General features: G+C 37.2%; 1 long non-coding RNA gene across 1 annotated transcript; it reads right to left on the bottom strand.

Moving 5' to 3' along the window:
* Positions 1 to 5831: 5831 nt before the first annotated feature.
* On the bottom strand, positions 5832 to 10011 carry LOC121084267. Its single transcript, XR_005826672.1, has 3 exons — positions 9976 to 10011; positions 7169 to 7171; positions 5832 to 5842 (listed from the first exon to the last, which is right to left on the bottom strand). It is a non-coding gene; the product is annotated as an uncharacterized LOC121084267 (long non-coding RNA).
* Between the last annotated feature and the right edge of the window lie 843 nt (positions 10012 to 10854).

Below are 10854 nucleotides of genomic sequence, written 5' to 3'. Positions count from 1 at the left end.
CTCTCCATCTCAAATCATTACCCACACCCACCACGCACACACTTTGCCAGAGACAATCTTTACAAGCAGATACAGCTGATAAAGCACTCTTCCCAGTGCTGAAATAAATATTAATAAAATCATATGCACTGTTGCAGACAAAAGAAATGTATGAGGTAACAAAGTGTCTAAAGAATTTGCTGTGGAGTCCTTAAAGGAAATAATCTCCATTTCTTTGTGGAAACCTTTCCTGAATTCATCCTTATGTTACCTCTTCCAATATCCCAGATCTGTGTATAAAGCACAAACTATGCTTTTCAGAATACAAGGTCATAAATGACACATCAGTAGACTGCATCTTCTAGCACTGGAGAAATAATAATAATAAAAAAAAAAAAAAAAAAAAAAACCACCAACTAAACACCAAACACAACAAGACTTCCTAGACTCAAATCCAAAAAGCAGAATCCACTCCTGACTACTGTCTGTGCCTGCATTACAGAGAGACATATTATGGGGCATACGTTACGGGATGATGTACTGCAGCCTCCCATGCAGCCCTGATCTCTGGCTAGATACTTCAGCCAACATAAAGACAACTAAGTCATATGCCTTGGTTTTTTTCTCCAGAAGAAAACCAAGCAGGCAAGAAGACATACTACTTTTCCACAAGCCCTGCAGGGCAGATGTCAGGCTGTGTACCTGCCTGCAGGCAGACCTGGCCGGGGGTAGCTCTCAGAAAGCGTGCCAATGCACACACCTGTAACAACAGAGCATCAAGATCACAAAAGCTGTTTGAGTTCTTTCTTTATTGTTATTCAATAGTTATTGTTCCAATGCTGTTACCACCTTGTCTCTTAGTCAGACACATATTCTTTGTTTTGTATTTTTTGATTCATACAGACCTGATAAAATATTTTTCTTTCCAGAGAGGAGTTCTCAGAACATCTTTGCTACAGGTCCTATACACCAAGTCTGGACATCCAAGGACAGACTCTCACAACCTTCAGGTCCAAAGCAGCTCATGAGAACTAAAGATCAGGCAACTATGAACTACATAACAAGTCTCTACAGAAAATACAGCCGGGTTCATTTGGAATTTTTTTCCATACCTAGCAGTGAAGAAAATAGACATTTGACTGCAACAGATCTTATGTGTTTTCTGTGTGATTTTCTTTCTTTGTCTGTCACAGAACGACATACACTACACATGTTTCTTCTATTCACAGCAATTTCCCTCTACACAAGGCAGAGGAAGACTCAGGGGAATAGTTAACAGACCAAATGCAAGGTCAACAACAAAAGATCTGATCGCAGAGATGTGCTTTTAGGGAATAATATTTATCCTATTTATCTTTCATTTATTACTGTCATTTAAGCCATTCTGTTTTGTGAGCTGTTCTCCAGAGTAACCATTTTCCTCCACACAGGATTGCGTATGCAACTTCTGCTGCTCTCACCACACTGGTGCATTCTCTTTCATATGTTAAGTGCCATCACCTGTTACCATCAACAGTTTCAAATGATTCCCCCAATAAACCTGTAGTTTTATTTGAAGTTATTATATATAGGTTCTAAATTTATTAGCTCATCATGAATGTTACTAGAAAAAAATGTCTCTAAAATGAGAGAGGTAAAAGCAATATAAATGCAAGTAAAAACCCCAGCTATCACTTAATCTTTGTGATAAAATACTGATTTTAAATGGCAATAAAATTTGGTTTTTTACTGTCTTATCTATAACATCCAAGCATTCTAAGGTTGCTCCACTCTTGCCGATTCTATAATGGTGCACACAGACATTTAAATCTGTCCCATATACAAACTTTGAACATCAGAATATGCACGCTTTATTGCACAAAAGAAGTCATGTCAACATCCACACTGCTAATCGTTGGCTTGAATGGATGCATAATGAGCTGGCATCAGGACATTAGGACCTGAAGCAACAGAGGAGCTTACTCAGAGTCACATAATTTCTATGTTATAAATAAGAAACAGATATCAGACATGTTACAGAGGAGGGGGGGTCCCTATATCAGACAACTAAAAAAATCCTTTAACCATCACCCAAAAACAAACAAACCAACAACCAACAAAACCCACAGAAAACCAAAATGTCTTTCCTTATTTGAACATACTGCGTGGGGTTTCTAAAAGATGGTGCACAGTAATACCACTTGCATAGGTTTTGTCCCAGGAATCAGAAGGAAGCCAAAAGATTCACCCAAGGATCAGAATCACAGGCATACTGTGGATCAAGTCTCCTATAACTCTGGGTATGGTGATACATACCCCAGTCTCATCTCCAAAAATTATTTCCACTAAATCCTCACGTTCATGTCTCTTTCCATTTATTTTCATAATAACATATACAAACTACTCTACAGATAACACATTCAAAGCAGCCATTTGCATGGAATTATTCTGGAAGTATATGAAAAACAGAGTATTTGCAAATGTCAAATCAATACAATTCATTAATTTTTTCACAGGCTTGAAATCACTATGACAAGTGATGATTAACAGGCTTTCCTCAGATTTTGCATTTCAACCCCTGATTTAGCTAAAAGATTTGTAAAAGTTAATTTAGTAATCCAGCCTTCAATTGCCTTCATAACTGGTGTATAAGAATTAGATTTTGAAGGACCTCTACTGCTACTTTTGACAAAGTCGTTCAGCACTTAAATGCCAAAGTTTGAGTGTCTGATATGTAAAATATCCCACAAACTAGGGGAGAACTTTTGAAGTCTGGCACACATGACAGCATATTAATAACACTTCAGGTATATTTGTTCCAAACGTTATTAAATACCAGATATGTATTTATTTTAAGGATACCCAGCACTGACAACACAGCGAATGAATGCTGAGTTTCTAAATTTAATATACAATTCAGTCACTGGTGCAGTGTCATAGCATACCTATTTCAACAAATGGAACAAAAGTATTCACTCAGCTTCTTCCAACCCTATAAAGACACAAAGTAAAAGTATTACAAAATATTCCACCTAAATGTTTGTTGTTTCTGCAAGGCTAGATTTGCAATTAGAAGTAGTATTACGTGCTTGTGTGATCTTTGTTTTGTTGGGTTGGTTTTTGTTATGTTTGTGGGGTTTTTTTTGTTGGTGGTGGTTTGTTTGGTGGTTTGTTTGTTTTTTTTTTAATTAAGTAGAGTATTTGGAAGGGGCAGATCAGCTTTTGGGCATATGAGCTCTCTAAGTCTGAAACAGAAACAGTAAAGTCCAAAACCAAATACAATTTGAGCATAATTCTTCTTAGTTTCTCCAGAGTCACAGTTAAACCCCCTTAAGAGAAAAGCAAGTTGGACACAGTGGACAAGAGGAATGTTAACACGGAGAGGTCGTGCCATGGCCAGTTAACTCCTAAAATACATAGTCCATGGGGCACACAAAAGGCAGTAGGTGAAGAAGAGTATACTGTGGGACAAAATTTAAGGTCCAGTGGAATCACGAATTTTAAGCCCCAGGCTTGGTTTTGGATGATGTTTGACCTCTGAGGATCAAGAGCAAGAGACCACAGATCTGTTCTGTGAAACATTCCCCCTTTGGTAACTGTTTCTGTTCTTTTCTGATTGCATGTCAGGGTTTATGCTGGTGCAAAATTGTTCTTCAGGTCCATCTACAATTTTTTAAAGGGTGAAAACCACCATAATTCTAGGAATAGCAAATGTTAGATTCAGTGACTGATTCAGAGTATCCTCAAGACAAACACTGAAAACTGTCTTGTAATAGCTGTAATGTTCATCACTTCTCATTAAAGTTGTAAAATATATTTCCAAAAATCCTAATTTTCTGCTTGGATCACATGAAAGTAGCTTTAGTATTTATGAAAAATAGCATACTTAAAAAAAAAAAACTCATATCAAACTTCTCAGAAGTTCAATTTTTAAAGATTTATGGTGTCACATAAATCTCTATAATGAACAAATCTTGCCCAAGCTGCACGTCTAACTCACTGCAAAATATTTTTAATTTCCACATAACAGCAATCTCTTTGCTCTATCCATTCTGCACTCACCAGTAAATTTCACAGCCAGGAAAATAAAGCAACAGAGATTGGAATTACATCATTATAATCCCCTAACACACCAGGACACATGAGAAGTTTTAGGCCTAAAGAAGTCAAAGAAAATGAACAGAAAAGAAATAGTAATTCTAAAGGAAAGTACCATTGGTTAGCATTTCTTTTATTTATAGACTTCATTTATTTGCTGGTTTTGAACATTTCAGTGCTTACCAAACAGAAATGTGGGGGTTTGTCTTCCAAAGAAGAAAATATATTTGTACCAAAATTAAACTGTAGCCTTTTAATAGATGTCATGTTAGTTTGATATACCCTGGTCATAAACACAACAAAATAAATGATTGTAAATAGACAGTCCTCACACTGCTAAGCATCTGCAGAAAAATGTGCACACACAAAATGATTCAGCACATTCGTTGCCAGATTTTTAAATGGCTCTACATAATTTAATGAAATTTAAACACAGTAAAAGGGTAAAGCTTTGATGCCCAAACTCTCATTTCAATATTTTCTTTTTCATGAAGTAAGCAGAAAAACCCAATAGAGAGCAGCTTTAATTAGCTTTATTTTAATCAGATTTAGAAATTAGACAAATAGATGGCTCATAATGTATCTACTCTGTTTAGAATGAAAATAATTCCTGAGAGAACTTGAGATTGCAGCATTTTCTGTAACATATATAGTGAAGTCTCTATGGGAGGAGGCCTTGTATCAAATTAATTTGGTAAAAATTAATATAACAGAGATGTTTAGGGTTTTAGAAATTTCTCACATCCCACATTTTTTTTTCTTTTTTTTTTCACATTTGAGCAAGTCAAGTAATTCAGATCTCCTATTAAACAGTGCCAAACAAATTTGATTCTCTTGAAAAACACTATTTGCATAAGCCCGTTTATGCACTTGAGCTTCTCTCCCAAAGTAGCTCTTGAGCTCTGCACTGTGTTGCCTTTTTAACAGGAAACTTGAACAATGTTAATGAATCCTGGGACAGAAAACCACATTTTTGCACCCAATTTAAAGCACTATGTAGAATACAGCTCTAATTCTGGTTCAGAGTTACCTGAAAGTAGTAAACAACTCCATGTTTACTCCTATTTTAGGAACAGAAGCAACGGCTTTTTCCTATCTCAGTACAAGGAAAAAACATGGACAACTTTGGAAAGTTTCTCAGTATAAACTGTCCACAGCTTGAAGGTGTGTGTTGCTGGCTACATCTCCACATGTTCCCTACTTGGGTTCACCAGCACCCCAGCAAACATTTTAAAGCATACTTCCGCAGTGCCTCTTCTCAGAACTAACTCAGGCTGAAACTGTTGGCCACGTTAACATGACTGTAGCTGCTACAAGAGTTAGGTGGCTGAGGAATACAGAGAAGCAGGGAGTATAGCATGCCTGGGGGCTTTAGACTGGATTTAGCATTATTGAAATAATTCAACTCACTATAATTGCATTTGAATTATCAGCATCAATTTTAACTAACAAACGTAGGTATTTCCTTTCCTGAGCTTTTCAAGGCACCACACGACTCTGTCCCTGTCTTAGTTGCTAAACTCCTCAAGGTCATAGATTAACTATATAGTGTTTTTTGCAGAATTTTTACAGTGCTTTTAATATCTTTTTCTGTACAGTGTCAGCAATTAACAAGACTTACAGAAGTCTTGATCCAGAAAAGTACTTAAGCACATACATAACGTTGATTTCTTGAGCTGACCATGTAATCTGAGAAGACCAGGTACACGCTTGAAGTTAAAGGCATGTTCTACTGCTTTCTATTTATAAGTGAGAATATTTACCACTATGCAAGGAGAAACACCATCTGGTAAAACATATCCCTGTTTTGGCTAAAAAAATAATGTTCTTAGATGTGATCCTTGGACTATGCATGAATTTACTTACATTTTTAACATTTTTCCTGAACATGCTCTTTAGGACAGGTCTTATTCTCAACTGCACTGGGAAAAATCTAGTCAAAGATTTCTTCAGGCAGTTCTTTGTAGTCATTTCTTTATATTTAGGTACACAGGACCCAGCAGATTCACTTAAATCAAATGCCTCTCCATTATCCTAAAATCCACTAACCTCATTCTTCTGTCTCTCAATTTCAGCAGCAATTTCATTACAAATCTCATTATGCTAATAAAGGAGAAAACTTGATTAACCTAGAAGAATTCAGACATATCAATCACCTCTGCTTAAAGTAAATCAGTATTGCAATGAAAATGCTTAAAAAACTCTACCACGTCAGAGCCTTACCAAAAGCAACTCTTAGACGAAAACTGGATTTTGACAACAGGAGTAAAATACAGGTAGTTTACAAAGCATTTAAACATTAAACTGTATTTATCTGCTTGTTACATTACTACAAACTCAAACTCTTCTTGTGAAAAAGCTGCTCATACAGAGGGTTTTTATGCAAGGAACATTATATATACAGCCAAGCAATTCTTTTCAGTAAAGACTGGTATTTATTAGTAAGGGCTATTTATAGAATTCTAGAGATAGACAGATACCCTGGTGCCTGCAACTCAAAAACCTCTCAAACAAAAAAATGACCCCAGAAATTATATTATGGGTTAGAACGGAACATTGGAAAATGCCATAAAGAAACAGGAAAGTGATAATGGCTTCCTGATTAAGTGCTTGACAGCCTGTCCAACTATGACAAGCACGAAATGCCACACAGGTTCACAGATCACTGGTAAGCAGATTGCTAACTTGAATTTCCACCTAAGCAGATAATTTTGAAATATCTGCAAACAACCTGACACATCTGCTTTCGTCCATCTCCCAGTTTCTTCATCCCAGCCATGCATTACAGAGCCTGGCTAATAAAGGAAATATTCTTTTATGATCTTATTACAGTGAAAAAATCGCAGTTTTAAACTGGACAGTGTCAACAAGACAAAAAGTGTCTGCAACCTTTGTGTGCTTTCTAGGAATAGCCAACTAAGCTTTCAAGCCACTATCTCAAAGTAATAAATAGCATTAATAAGTGGCAGTGTAAGCTGCCTTCTGTATGACTGTACCAGCGTGTCATAGCCCTGTTCTGTAAATATTCACCTCTTGCAATGAACAGATCACTCTGTTCTCTGCACTTTCCTTCTGTGGCCACCATACTGACCATGATAACAAAACCAGCAACAGACTGAATGAGATCAGCAGGTGGTTTCACATAGGTCACTGTGAAGTTTGGCTAAAGAATGCACCCTTTACCACATTTCTTCCCTTATCCCATTAATAGAATACTTTCATGGAAGACATTTGACAAAAGTTCATCTTTTCAGCTGATGCAATTAGATTCAAACAGAGAAGAGCTTGCCATGGTGTAAAGCTGGAAGAAACCACTATAGTTTGAAAGTTAAAGCCACTTATACCCTTTTCCAGATGCCTTGTGCTTTATGGAAAACAAGAGAAGGCAGAAAACAGAGCAGGGGTTAGATACAGAGCTCCAAGAGTTTCATCCAGTTGCTACTGGCTCTGGGAAGAACATGCCAACACCAGGAGCACCAGCCTCTGCTGCTGCATGTGCCCACAACATGAGGGCAGAGAACTAAGGGAGGAGGTGGGAAGCTGACTGCAGTAGCCAAGCTTCCAAGGAAATAAAACATGTCCAGTTTCACTCCGCACACCTAGCTGCACACTCCAGAAAACGCACCAAACTGTAAGGGTTGCCAGCTGACAGGGATTTCATCTTCTTCTTCTTCTTTAAATAATTAAAAAAAAAAAAAAAAGTTGTTCAGGATGTTAAAAATTATTATTGTTGTTTTATCCATTCCCCTGCCTGCCAAACTTCACCATTTTGTAAGTATGCACTCAGACAAATTATAAGGAATCTATTTTTCCCCTTTGGGGTTTTCTGTCTAAAGTACATAAAACCTTCACAAAAAAATCATTATCACTTTGCCTCTCTAACATACAGCTTTTAAAGTGATTACAGAGACAGAGAAAAATCTATGGAAAATATGTAGAAAATTGTATACTTTCAAGTAAAAATAGAAAATACTCAGCTGTATACTTCTAAGTCATTGTACTTTAAAAGTAACATTTGAATTACCTGGTTTTGGGGATTTGTGCCAGTGCTACCTGGAAAAAGCATTCTTATCTAACCATGAGCTACAACATAGAAAAACAAATTGCAAGAAATATTGAGCTTTTGGAGTTTGGAATGATTGAGACCTAGTTAAAGAAACATATGCTGCTTTGATTACATAGCAGCCTCTACTCCATGTACTCAAATAAGAACATATTATAAAACAAGACTTCAGACAACATATTGAAAAACTAAATACAACATCCCTGCATCCTGTCTGGTAAGGCTGCTGTACCCCACGTCATGGTTTGTGGAAGTTTCATGTTTTCTTGTCATCTACAGAAAAAATGGTGATACCTGATATGTCATAAAGACAGAGCAGTGGAAAAATGATAGCATGTTCACTGCGAATCCTTCAGTGCATAGTTAGCTTTTCTAAGGATTTATATCAAATGTGAACCATCCCAGTAAGCTTATCAGTTTTTCAGCACTTCTCGTCATAGAGACACGGGGTTTTTTGATCTGAACAGAGAAGCCTTAAAGCCCAGTTAATTCACTTTACAGTCAAGCCACAGCCACACCATCACCATTTTGACTCCTTGGATCCAGGCCAGACTGCTTGGCTGGAAGGAGCATTAATCAACAAGCAGTCTTGAACCCAGAAGGTGTAGAAGGTTCTGCTATGCCTAACTTAGAAAACCTGCTCTCCTAGCAGATTCACAAAACTCCTTTTAGTATTATTACATGCACGCAGAGTAATTACGTTAATTCTGCTAATTAGTCAGTATGGGTAAAACTGTAGCCAAGCACCAGTTTTCTAGCCCTTTCCCTATTAAAAGCTGTTTGAAACTCCAGAAAAAGACTCAACAACTCTTGGTAAAATTTGTTCTTATTTGGATTCAATTCAAGCTGTTCTACACAATTCTATTAAAGCAAAGCAAACAAGGCTAGGCATTAATGCATAACTGATGCAGACTTTATGCTGTCAACATGGATCAGATTCAGACTGGCTCCATTCCAAAATTATGCTTTTAAAAGCTTATTTAGTAACAAATTACACAGAAGATAAACAAGCAATTAACCAATCTCCCAAGAAGCTAACAATCAAAATATTCTATGCTGAAGTATTAAACATATTGGGTCGCTGCCTTCATCTACCACTTGGTTCCACAATACCTATGGCTATGTGACTTTCAGCCAGAGCAAGGTCATAGTTAATTGACATAAATGCATGTCACCATTTCTTAATTTTAAATTCCATGTTTTAAGTACACAGCAATATGCTAAAAGTAAGTTGGAATATCAAATGAGGAATGTAAACTTACAGATTCCATGTGTACATTGTCATTTTCAGTGTGCTGTGAAGGTAGGTCCACAAATACACTGTTCACAAGTCTGAACATGTATCCAAATTTGTGGATTTACAGCTGTGTAATTTGAGCAATTTCCAGTGTTACTACCTGCAACTGTATTCATGCTGATACTAGTTTTCATTACTTCAAAATTAATATAAGGCCAAACACCAATTGCTTTATTCACACAGTTACATTAAAATCAAACAAGAGATGAGGCAGCTCTGAGTTCAGTCACATCTCTGCACACTGTAAAATTTCATTAGATCAGACAGAGGGGTCAGAGCCTAGTTTGTTGTTCCTGCTGAAGTTTAGGAATTAAGCAGGTGGAGTCTAAGACAATCACTTCTTGCTACACCCAAGAACAGGGCTTTAGAAATCCAAGGTCATTGGGAAAATCTGAAGCAACTGTTCAAAGTCCTTACTTTGTGTGCTTTAAAGGTTAGCAAGAATCCAGCTAGGAATGGTAAACGACAGACAAGAGTCAGAATAAGTGACATAATTCTGCCTGTATATCCACATAAGGAAGACGTGGATGTGGCCGGCGGGCTTCAGGATGCCGCCAACGAAGACCACAGAAGCTGCTCAGCCTGCTCCAGAAGAATTCAATAATTCTACCTACAAGAACCTTCAGCATCATGAATATGGGCTCAGATGTTTCAGGCTAAGATTAACAGGTAACTGCTTTAGTCAGAAAATGTATTTGTCATATAGTGCCCAGGAGGTGATGCATTATACATCTCTGACTTTCCCTTACAAACAATAAACTAGTTTAGCCTATTATCCCTTCAATGTGCTTTTGTACAACTGCCTCCTACTGGACATCTCACTTCCTCCTTCCCACAGCTGTGGTATGACCGACCATAATTTTTTCCAAAAATCCCTCAAGTGTCACTTCCAGGTGCGAGCCTGTCTTCTGTTCCTGTTTCAAAGTAATATGGCATTGAGCTCTCTGAATTATTCCATTACATCTTTACTTGCCTCTTTGAACAAGCTATTGTTCATAGGTGCATGCTATTATACCTCTAAATTGTCAATTTATCATCAAATTTCTACAGTTTTATTTATTAAAAAAACAAAAAACAAAAAACAAAAAACAACTGGTTACCCGTGTCCTTTGTTACATCAACATGACATTGTTTCTATTCCTCCTACGCAACGTATGTGCATAGTTATTATTTGTAGTTATTGAGAGTGCAGTTACTGAACTGCAGCTGTAGATATTGGTATGGGTGGTGCATTGTTCATGGGCAGAAACCTGTTCAAAGGATGTCTAACCAGCCAAGTGAGAAAATGCTGCTGTCAGAGGATAACCAAGACTTGTATTCAGCCATGGCAACTCCTTTTATTCTGCCCTGACAAGGCACACCCCTCCAAGCACAATTTTCTCACTTTACTGTTCATGCTATTCAAATTTCTGAAAAAACACTAATGGAGCACACCTGG

This window comes from Falco naumanni, chromosome 3 (genome assembly GCF_017639655.2).
Source record: "Falco naumanni isolate bFalNau1 chromosome 3, bFalNau1.pat, whole genome shotgun sequence".
Taxonomy (NCBI): Eukaryota; Metazoa; Chordata; class Aves; order Falconiformes; family Falconidae; genus Falco; species Falco naumanni.
Note: the sequence above shows the minus strand (reverse complement) of the source record. Positions and strands in the feature narration are given on the sequence as shown.